Consider the following 9,379-nt stretch of genomic DNA (forward strand, 5'->3'; position numbering starts at 1 on the left):
GGCTCTGATTCCGGGGTATAGGGTGCACTTTCTCAAGTTTCAGGAGTTTTGTGTAGCCGTATTCAGTGTTACTTCTAGGGATCTCTAAGTTTTCAGTTCTTCCAAGGTGGTGTGATCTAAGGAGAGGTGTTTACTATTCTCCTGGCCTGTGCTCTGGTCTGTGAGCAACTACAAATACTCTTTTCCTCCTTGGAAGTGTGAGGAGGGTCCCTTCCTCCACTGTGGCCACAATCTTTGGCATACTACTGCTCTTACTTGCTCTCACCTAGAACTGTGACCTAGATCTGAGTATGAGCAAAGCAACAGTGTCTTGCCTCAGTGCTAGCAAAAAGATCCCTATAATCTCTTTCTGATTGTTTGACACCTTTATCATCTGTGGGCTGAGAGCTCCAGAAGCAGCTTCTGCCACTGATACTGCTGATTCAGTCACTCCCAATGCTTGTTCCTCTTGTGCTGTGGCCAGGGCTGTACTCCTCTCTCATCTTATTGCAAGTGACCTTTCCTGCTGACCTTTCAACTTGTCTTGGCCTGTAAATTTGTTTCACTCTTTTTTGAGTTCTGCTGCTCTAGAATTTTTATAAACATTTTTAAAGAGTATTTGGAGGGATTTGGGGGAGAGCTCAAATGGGTCCCTGACTTAACTCTGCCATCTTGGCTCTTCCTCTGATTTATCTATTTCTGAGAGAGATAAATTGAAGTCCCCTATTAATATTGTTTTATTTCCTCCTAACTCATTTAACTTCTGCTTTAGAAATTTTCATGCCATACCATTTGGTGTATATATGTTTAGTACTGACATTTCTTCCCCGTTTATGATATATATGGCGTGATATACTTTCCCTTCTTGTCTCTTTTAATTAGATCTATGTTTCCTTTTGCTTTTTCTGAGATCATAATTACTACGCTTGTTTTTTTTTTTACTTTAGCTGAAGCATACTATATTCTGCTCCAATCTTCTACCTTTACCCTCTGTGTGTCTCTCTGCTTTAATGTATGTCTTATAAACAACATATTGTAGGATTCTGATTTTTAAGATACCCGTCTATCTACTTATGTTTTACAAATGAGTTCATCACATTCACATTTACAGTTTTTATCACTAATTGTGTATTTCCCTCTGTCCTATATTCTCCTGTTGATACTTTTTCTTTTTCTCCCTTCTATAAGGGCTCCCCTTTTTCTTTTCCCCCTTCCCTCCTACTTCCCTATAAGGTAAGATTTATTTGTATACCCAACTGATTGCTATTGTATTCCTTTTTTTTTTGAGCCAAATCTGATGAGATTAAGGTAAAAGTAATGTTCACCCCCTCCCTTCTTTTCCTCCACTGTAATTGGTCTTTTGTGCCTCTTCATGTGATATAATTTATTCCAATTCTCTCTCTCTCTTCTCCCAGTACAATCTTCTTTTCCACTTCTTATTTTTATATCATCCCATCAAAATCAACTTATACTTGCACTCTGTCTATGTACACTCCATCCAACTGCCTTAATAGATATATAGTTCTTAAGAGTAATAAGTATCTTCCCATGTAGAGATATGAACACTTTAAATTTTTATTTATTTTTTTATTTAAATATTGTATTTTTTCCATATGCTTTTGAGTTGAAAATTTTTCTCCCTTTTTCTCCCCCCCACCCTCCCCAAGACGGCACACAATCTGATATAGGCTTTATATTTACATACCCATTAAACATATTTTCACACTAATGAAGTTGTAAGTAAAAATTAAAACCAATAAGAGGAACCATCAGAAAGATGAAACAAAACTCAATAGAAGGTAAAAATAAGTGATAGGAATTTGACTGCCAAAGTTCTTTCTTTGAATGTGAACAGCATTATCCATCCCGAGGCCTCTGGAAATGTCTTAGATCCTCATAATGCTGAGAAAGGTTCAGTTTAACAATCTTAGTCATTGTATAATGTGGCTGTTATTGTGTACAAAGTCCCCTTGGTTATGCTCACTTCACTCAGCATCAGACAACATAAGTCTTCCCAGGTTTTCTGAAGTCAGACTGTTCATCATTTCTTACAGCACAATAATATTCCATTACATTCATATACCACAACTTGCTCAGCCATTCCCCAATTGAGGGGCATCCTCTCAATTTACAATTCTTTGCCACCACAAAAAGAGCTGCTATGTATATTTTTGTACATGTGGGTCCTTTTCCCATTTGTTTGATCTCTTTGGGATATAGCCCTAGAAGTGCTATTGCTGGATCAAAGGGTATGCACATTTTTGTAGCCCTTTGGGCATAGTTCCAAATTGTTCTCCAAATGGTTGGATCATTTCACAACTACACCAACAATGTATTAGCATTCCAATTTTCCCACATCCTCTCCAACATTTATCATTTTCCTGTTTTGTCATGTTGGTCAATCTCATAGGTGTGATGTGGTACCTCAGAGTTGTTTGATTTGCATTTCTCTAATCAATAACGATTTAGAGCATTTTTTCATATGACTAGAGATGGCTTTAATTTCTTCATCTGAGAACTGTCTGTTCATATCCTTTGACCATTGATCAATTGGGGAATGGCTTGTGTTCTTCTAAATTTGTCTTAATTCTCTATATATTTTAGAAATGAGGCCTTTATCAGAAAGACTGCTTGCAAAAATTCTTTCCCAATTTTCTACCTTCCTTCTAATCTTAGTTGCATTGGCTTTGTTTGTGCAAAAACTTTGCAATTTAATGTAATCAAAATGATCCATTTTGCTTTTCATCATGTTCTCTATCTCCTGTTTGGTCATGAATTCTCTTGTTCTCCATAGATCTGATAGGTAAACTATTCCTTGTTCTCCCAGTTTACTTATGGTATCAGCCTTTATATCTAAGTCCTGAACCCATTTAGACTTTATTTTGGTATATGGTGTGAGATTTGGGTCTATGCCTAGTTTCTGCCATACTCTTTTCCAGTTTTCCCAGCAGTTTTTTTCAAAGAGTGGGGTCTTGTGCCAGAAGCTGGGGTCATTGGGTTTATCAAATAATAGATTACTACAGTCATTGACTACTGTGTCTTGCATATTTAACCTATTCCACTGGTCCACCTCCTTATTTCATAGCGAGTACCAAGCAGTTTTGATGATTGCTGCTTTATAATACAATTTATGATCTGGAATTGCTAGGCCACCTTCCCCTGCATTTCTTTCCATTAGTTCCTTTGATATTCTGCACCTTTTGTGTTTTCCAAATGAATCTTGTTATTATTTTTCTAACTCTCTAAACACCTTTTTGGTAGTTTGATTGTATGGCACTGAATAAGGAAATTAGCTTAGGTAGGATTGTCATTTTTATTGTATTAGCTCGGCGTACCCATGAGCAACTGATGTTTTTCCAATTACTTAGATCTGATTTTATTTGTGTGAAAAGTGTTTTGTAATTGTGTTCATAGAGTTCCTGGATTTGTTTCAGGAGGTAGACTGCTAAATATTTGATAATGTCTACAGTAAGTTTAAATGGGATTTCTCTTTCTATCTCTTGCTGTTGGGCTTTGTTGGTAATATGCAGAAATGCTGATGATTTATGTGGGTTTATTTTATAGCCTGCAACATTGATAAACTTGTTTATTATTTCAAGTAGTTTTTTACTTGATTCTCTAGGATTCTCTAAGTATATCATCATGTCATCTGCAAAGAGTGATAGCTTTCTTTCTTCTTTGCTTATTCTAATGCCTTCAGTTTCTTTTTCTTCTCTTATTGCTAAAGCTAATGTTTCCAGTACAATATTGAATAACAGTGGTGATAATGGACATCCTTGTTTCACCCCCGATCTTATTGGAAATGCTTCTAACCTGTCCCCATTACATATAATGCTTGCTGAAGGTTTTAGATATATGCTATTTATTATTTTAAGGAAGACTCCATTTATACCTATGCTTTCTAATGTTTTTAATAGGAATGGGTGTTGTATTTTATCAAAAGCCTTTTCTGCATCTATTGGGATGATCATGTGGTTTCTGTCGGTTTTGTTGTTGATATGCTCAATGATGCTGATAGTTTTCCTAATATTGAACCAACCCTGCATTCCTGGTATAAATCCTACCTGGTCACAGTGTAGTATTCTTGTGATAAGTTGCTGTAATCTACTTGCTAATATTTTGTTTAAAATTTTTGCATCTATATTCATTAGAGAAATTGGTCTATAATTTTCTTTCTCTATTTTGACTCTTCCTGGTTTTGGTATCAACACCATATTTGTATCATAAAAAGAATTTAGTAAGACTCCTTCTTCACCTATTTTCTCTCTCTGCTCTGGTCTTTTGCTGGGAGACCCTTTTGCTGGGCTACTGCACTGCTGCTCCTTGTCTTTCTTCTAGTTCAGGTGTTCCAGGGTTTTTTTTTCTGGCCTGACATTTTCTGGGTTTTCAGAGGTTGGTAGGGGAGAGTGATAGTGACTACCTGTTCACTCTGCCATCTTGGCTCCCGGAAGCAGAATTCAACAGTTTAAATTTTTTAAGTAGCTTATTTTTTTTCTTTCTGTTTACCTTTTTATGTTCCTCTTGAGTATTGTTATTGAAAATCAAATTTCATGTTCAACTCCAGTCTTTTCATCAGGAATGTTTGAAAGTCCCTCATTTCAATTAATTCCATTTTCTCCCCTGAAAGATTATTCTCAGTTTTTCTGGATAGTTGATTCTTGTTTGTGATCCAAGCTCCTTTGCCCTCTGAAATATCATATTCCAAGCTCTCTGATCCTTTAATGTGGAAGCTGCTGAACCCTATGCAATATTGACTGATTCCTTGATATTTTAATTGTTTCTTTCTGGCTGCCTATAATATTTTTCCCCTTAACTCAAGAGTTCTGTAATCTGGTGGTTAGTATTACTTGGAGTTTTCATTTTGAGATGTCTTTCAGGAAGTGATTGGGGGATTCATTCAATTACTACTTTATTCTTTGGTTCTAGGATATCAGGGCAGTTTTCCTTGATAATTTCTTGGAAAATGCTGTCCAGGCTCTTTTTCATCTTATCATGATTTTCAAGCAGTCCCATACTTCTTAAATTATGTCTCCTGGATCTATTTTCCACATCAGTTGTTTTTCCAATGAGGTAAATTAAACTTTTTTGTCCTATCCTTTTCATTATTTTGATTTTATTTCTTGATATCTCATACAGTCATTGGCTCCCATTTGTCCAAATCTAGTTTTTCAGGATTTATTTTCTTCAGTGAGCTTTTATATTTTTTTTCCATTTTGTCAATTCTACCTATTTTTTTTTAATTAAAGAGTTGTTTTCTCCCATGAATTTTTGTGCTTCTCTTGATTTTTTTTTCATGGTTCTCTTGTATAACCCTCATTTGTTTTCACAAATTTTCTTCTGCCTCTATTATTTTATTTTTAAATGCTCTTTTGGGCTTTTCCAGGGGACTTTGGGTTTTACATCAATTCATATTTATCTTTAAGGCTTAGCATGTAGGCCTTTTGACTTTTTGTTCTCTTCTAAGTTTGTGTTTTGATCTTCCCTGTTATCATAGTAACTTTCTATGGTCAGGGCTTTATAGTTCATTTTTTGCTCATTTTCTAGCCTATTTCATGAGTTTTAAAGTAGTTGAGCTCTGCTCCTGGGCCACAGGGGGCACTGCCTCAAGCTTCTTGTGCCTAGAGCCAGAGGCCTAGTCTCTAATGTGCTGCTCTGGGAATTCTAGGCTGGTGGCTCCCCTATTGTGCTGGGCCTTGATGCCTCACAGCTGATCCACTAAAGCACTTTGATTTATACATATATTACTTCACAAACATATCTTAGATAATAACTATGAGTGCTTTGATAACATCCTGGATTCCAAATTGAATAAAGTAGGGATATCAGGATGTTATTTGGAAAATCAAATACTGTTTTAATGATTTTAAGTGCTCATGATGGCAAGTGTCCATCTTTTTAATATTGATATTGCCTGGGTGATGCTATATAAAGCACCACTATTCAGAAAAGTTAAAGTGTAGATGACTTAAGTGATAAACACAAATGCATGTTAGATATAAACAGCATATACTATTAGTATCCCTAATGATTTTGGTACAAGAAATGCCATCAACAGTTTCATTTACATGTATGACTAGGTAAGGACTCTGATAAGATAATATGAAATAGATGGAAAAAAAATGCAGATTTCATTGTTAGATTTAAAATATTTAAAGACCAATAATGAAGCTTTTAGCATGCTGGATGGGTCCTTTATGGATAATTGATAGAAGGACCTTGATAAGAATTATACAGAATGGTAAGAAATGAAGAAGTTGGCCTAAGCATGATTTAGATAATTTCCTTTTAGTTTAGGCCTAATGCTGGAATAAAATAAGACACTAGTTGACCATTCAGTAGTTAATAAACAGATGTTTACTTAGCCAAAGCATAAAAAGGATATTAACAAGCAGAGAACACTTAATTATGGTAGATGAACCTTAACCCTCTAATCCTCCATGGCTTTACAAGGAAATCTGCCTGTTTAGCAAGATAAGGTATGATGGCTTGTATGGCCTGCGAAATCCCTCATGCCTGAAAGGGCCCAATTCCATGTAGGTAGGCCTTGTTATGTTCTTAACTAACTAGAAAGCCACATCAAAATGACCTAAGAACACCATAATGCTTGTCAACAGTTAGAGTTTGAGACAACCAAGTCTCAGGATAGTTTTTTTTTTTGACTTATAGGCACTATATAAGAACTACCTTAAGCCATATGAGAAAAATGGGGTGGGGAGAGGAATGGAGTAAATCCTGAATTATCACAAATGATTTTTTCAAGTAGAGGGAAATCACAAATGCATCAAAAATAAATGTTCCTTTTTTGTATGTATGTCATGGACCAGTTTGGCAAGCTGTTAAACCCTATGGAGCCTTTGTCAGAACATATATTTATTTTTAACAATTAAAGCAAATGATATATTTCAGTAAGGGCTTAGTGAAAATAAAGTTGCATTTTTCCCTTTTGAGTTCATGACTCACTTCCTAAAAATCTATCCATTGATACCAGCTTAAGTACATGTGATCTAAAATCAAAGACCCAAAGTATTGCAGATGGCCCCCAAATTTACTAATTTGTGTTAGTTATCTAAAAGCCCTTGCCCTGACTCTTTAAGCTCTAGAATGCTTATTATCAATCCATACTTCTACTTGTCCTCAAATCAACAATGACTTCCTTTATTATTTTTATTATTATTAGTGGTGGCAGTGTTTTTCTAATTGCTATTGTTATTACTATTATATCCGTCAGACAAGATAATTCTTTCCCATTTTTAAGGCTAGTCAGCTCCCTCCTTTCAGCTTCCAGTTCACAGATTCAAAAAAACTTTCCTGGATCAATGAGTAGTCATTATTTGTTTTTTCTTTCCCTTTACTTCAATTCCACCGTTCAATTTTTTTCTATATGCAAAGCATTTTTCTAAGTAATGGGGATATAAATCCACTGTCTCTGCCTTCAAAGGGCTTATGCTGATAAAAATTATTTTTAAATAGGTTGATTCACTGCAATGAATCCAAAATTTTTGACCCATCAAGTTCAGAAAGAATTATTCCTTGTTTCTTTAAAATCAAGTTATTGAATCATACATTCGCAACTGAAAAGAATGTTAAATCCCATCTGTTCCAAACCCACGCCACCCCCATTTTGAAGAAGAGAAAATTAAGCCCCAAAGACATTAACTATTTGCCCAAGGTCACTAAAGTAGTAAGTGGCACAACTGGGAGTTGAACACAGGTCCTCTGACTTCAAATTTATAATCATCTCCATTGTGCCACACTGCTTCCCAAGGTCCTTCCAAGATAGGTTCTTTAATGTGCTAAACAATTATCTCCATTCCCCAACAACTGAAAACAAAAAGGAAAGCTGTATATGTATATGAAAAACAAACAAAAAAAAGTCATCAGTTTTCTTATCAGCTAAGAAAAGTTAAATTACCACTAAAGCATAGGAACATATCCCAGTCCTTGCAACTGCTGCAGTCTTCATTCCCAAACTACTCTGTATTTAACTAATTGTTATATATTTCCTTATTAACTTTATAATTATTCTGTATATATCTAATATATACAAATGATAATGCCCTTCCAACCTTTGCTCCCATAATATAAATTGATTTTAAGTAGGAATTAAGTTATTCTTCATACCTGTTTCTCTAGCTCCTAATATGACCTAATATGATTTCAGTAATCTAAAGATTTACTGAGGTTATATTTAAGCTTGATACCTGCCACATTATAAAATGAGGGAGGATAGTCTTGAAGGTTTTAAGAACACTTCCACTTCCAAATCTCTGATTTTATGATTTTCTAACTCAGTTGAGCCATGGGTACCTTTTTTTTGTTTAGAATTAGGGAGTCAGTGAATAAGCCTCTAGTACTCTCTTCGGAGGAATTATTCAAGTGAGGCTACATATATATGTATGTGTTTGTGTGTGTGTGTATTTATGCATGTATATATACATATTTATGTGTATAAACACACATATGAGTGTATTTACATACATAAATATGTATATATACATATGTAAATACACTCATATGTGTGCTTATACACATATATATGTATGTGTTTGTGTGTGTGTGTATTTATGCATGTATATATATATATATAATGTATATATATATATATATATATAGCTTCAATGCTGTTATTGTATTTTTTCTTCTCCCTCACCTACACATTTAATTCTTTGCTGAAAGCTAAATAGAAATGATTCTATTGCTCTCTGAAAACTTGAAATAATTTAGGTCAGATCATTTGTAAAAGGTGTCCTTATCAGAGTCTTCCTTTGATCACCTTCCTGTACTTCTGTGTAATCAGTAAGAGGCAGCTAAGATACAGTGAAAAAAGAGCCACTCTCCTAGTCACAGAACCTGGGTTCAAGTTTTGCCTCTGATATGTATTGGTTTTGTGACTCTCAGCAGGTCATTTAAATTTGTAGTGCCATAGCATCATTCCAAGGTTGCAAGTTGCAAAATAGTTGTCAGTTTGCTTTGGTAAAGGGAGTTTCTTCACTTGGAGTTTGCTCTATACCAATGAAATCACAGGGCCAGCCCCCACACCACCAACAATTGTATAGGGGTATCAGAAACCTCCATTGATTACCCTTAGATACCTGGAAGGAATGAGTCATGAGACTTGGTCTACCATTTGAAAAATGAATGTCTATGTTTTCTGGGGTCAAATACAAGACAAAGTTCTGATGTGACCTAATTACCTTTCCCTTTATGAAACGTATGAAGTGGATTTTCATTTTGAAGATATTACTCCACCAGCAAAAAAAGAGTTACACATTGCATACAAATACTTTGTTAAAATATAGTTTACTGTCATAATGAATTAACAATATACTTCATAAAGAGTATATTCAATTGTTACAACATTTACAAATAGTAAGAAATCTAATGTAGAGGCTATTTTAAA

This window comes from Phascolarctos cinereus, unplaced genomic scaffold (assembly GCF_003287225.1).
Source record: "Phascolarctos cinereus isolate Bilbo 61053 unplaced genomic scaffold, phaCin_HiC Scaffold_9;HRSCAF=440, whole genome shotgun sequence".
Classification (NCBI taxonomy): domain Eukaryota; kingdom Metazoa; phylum Chordata; class Mammalia; order Diprotodontia; family Phascolarctidae; genus Phascolarctos; species Phascolarctos cinereus.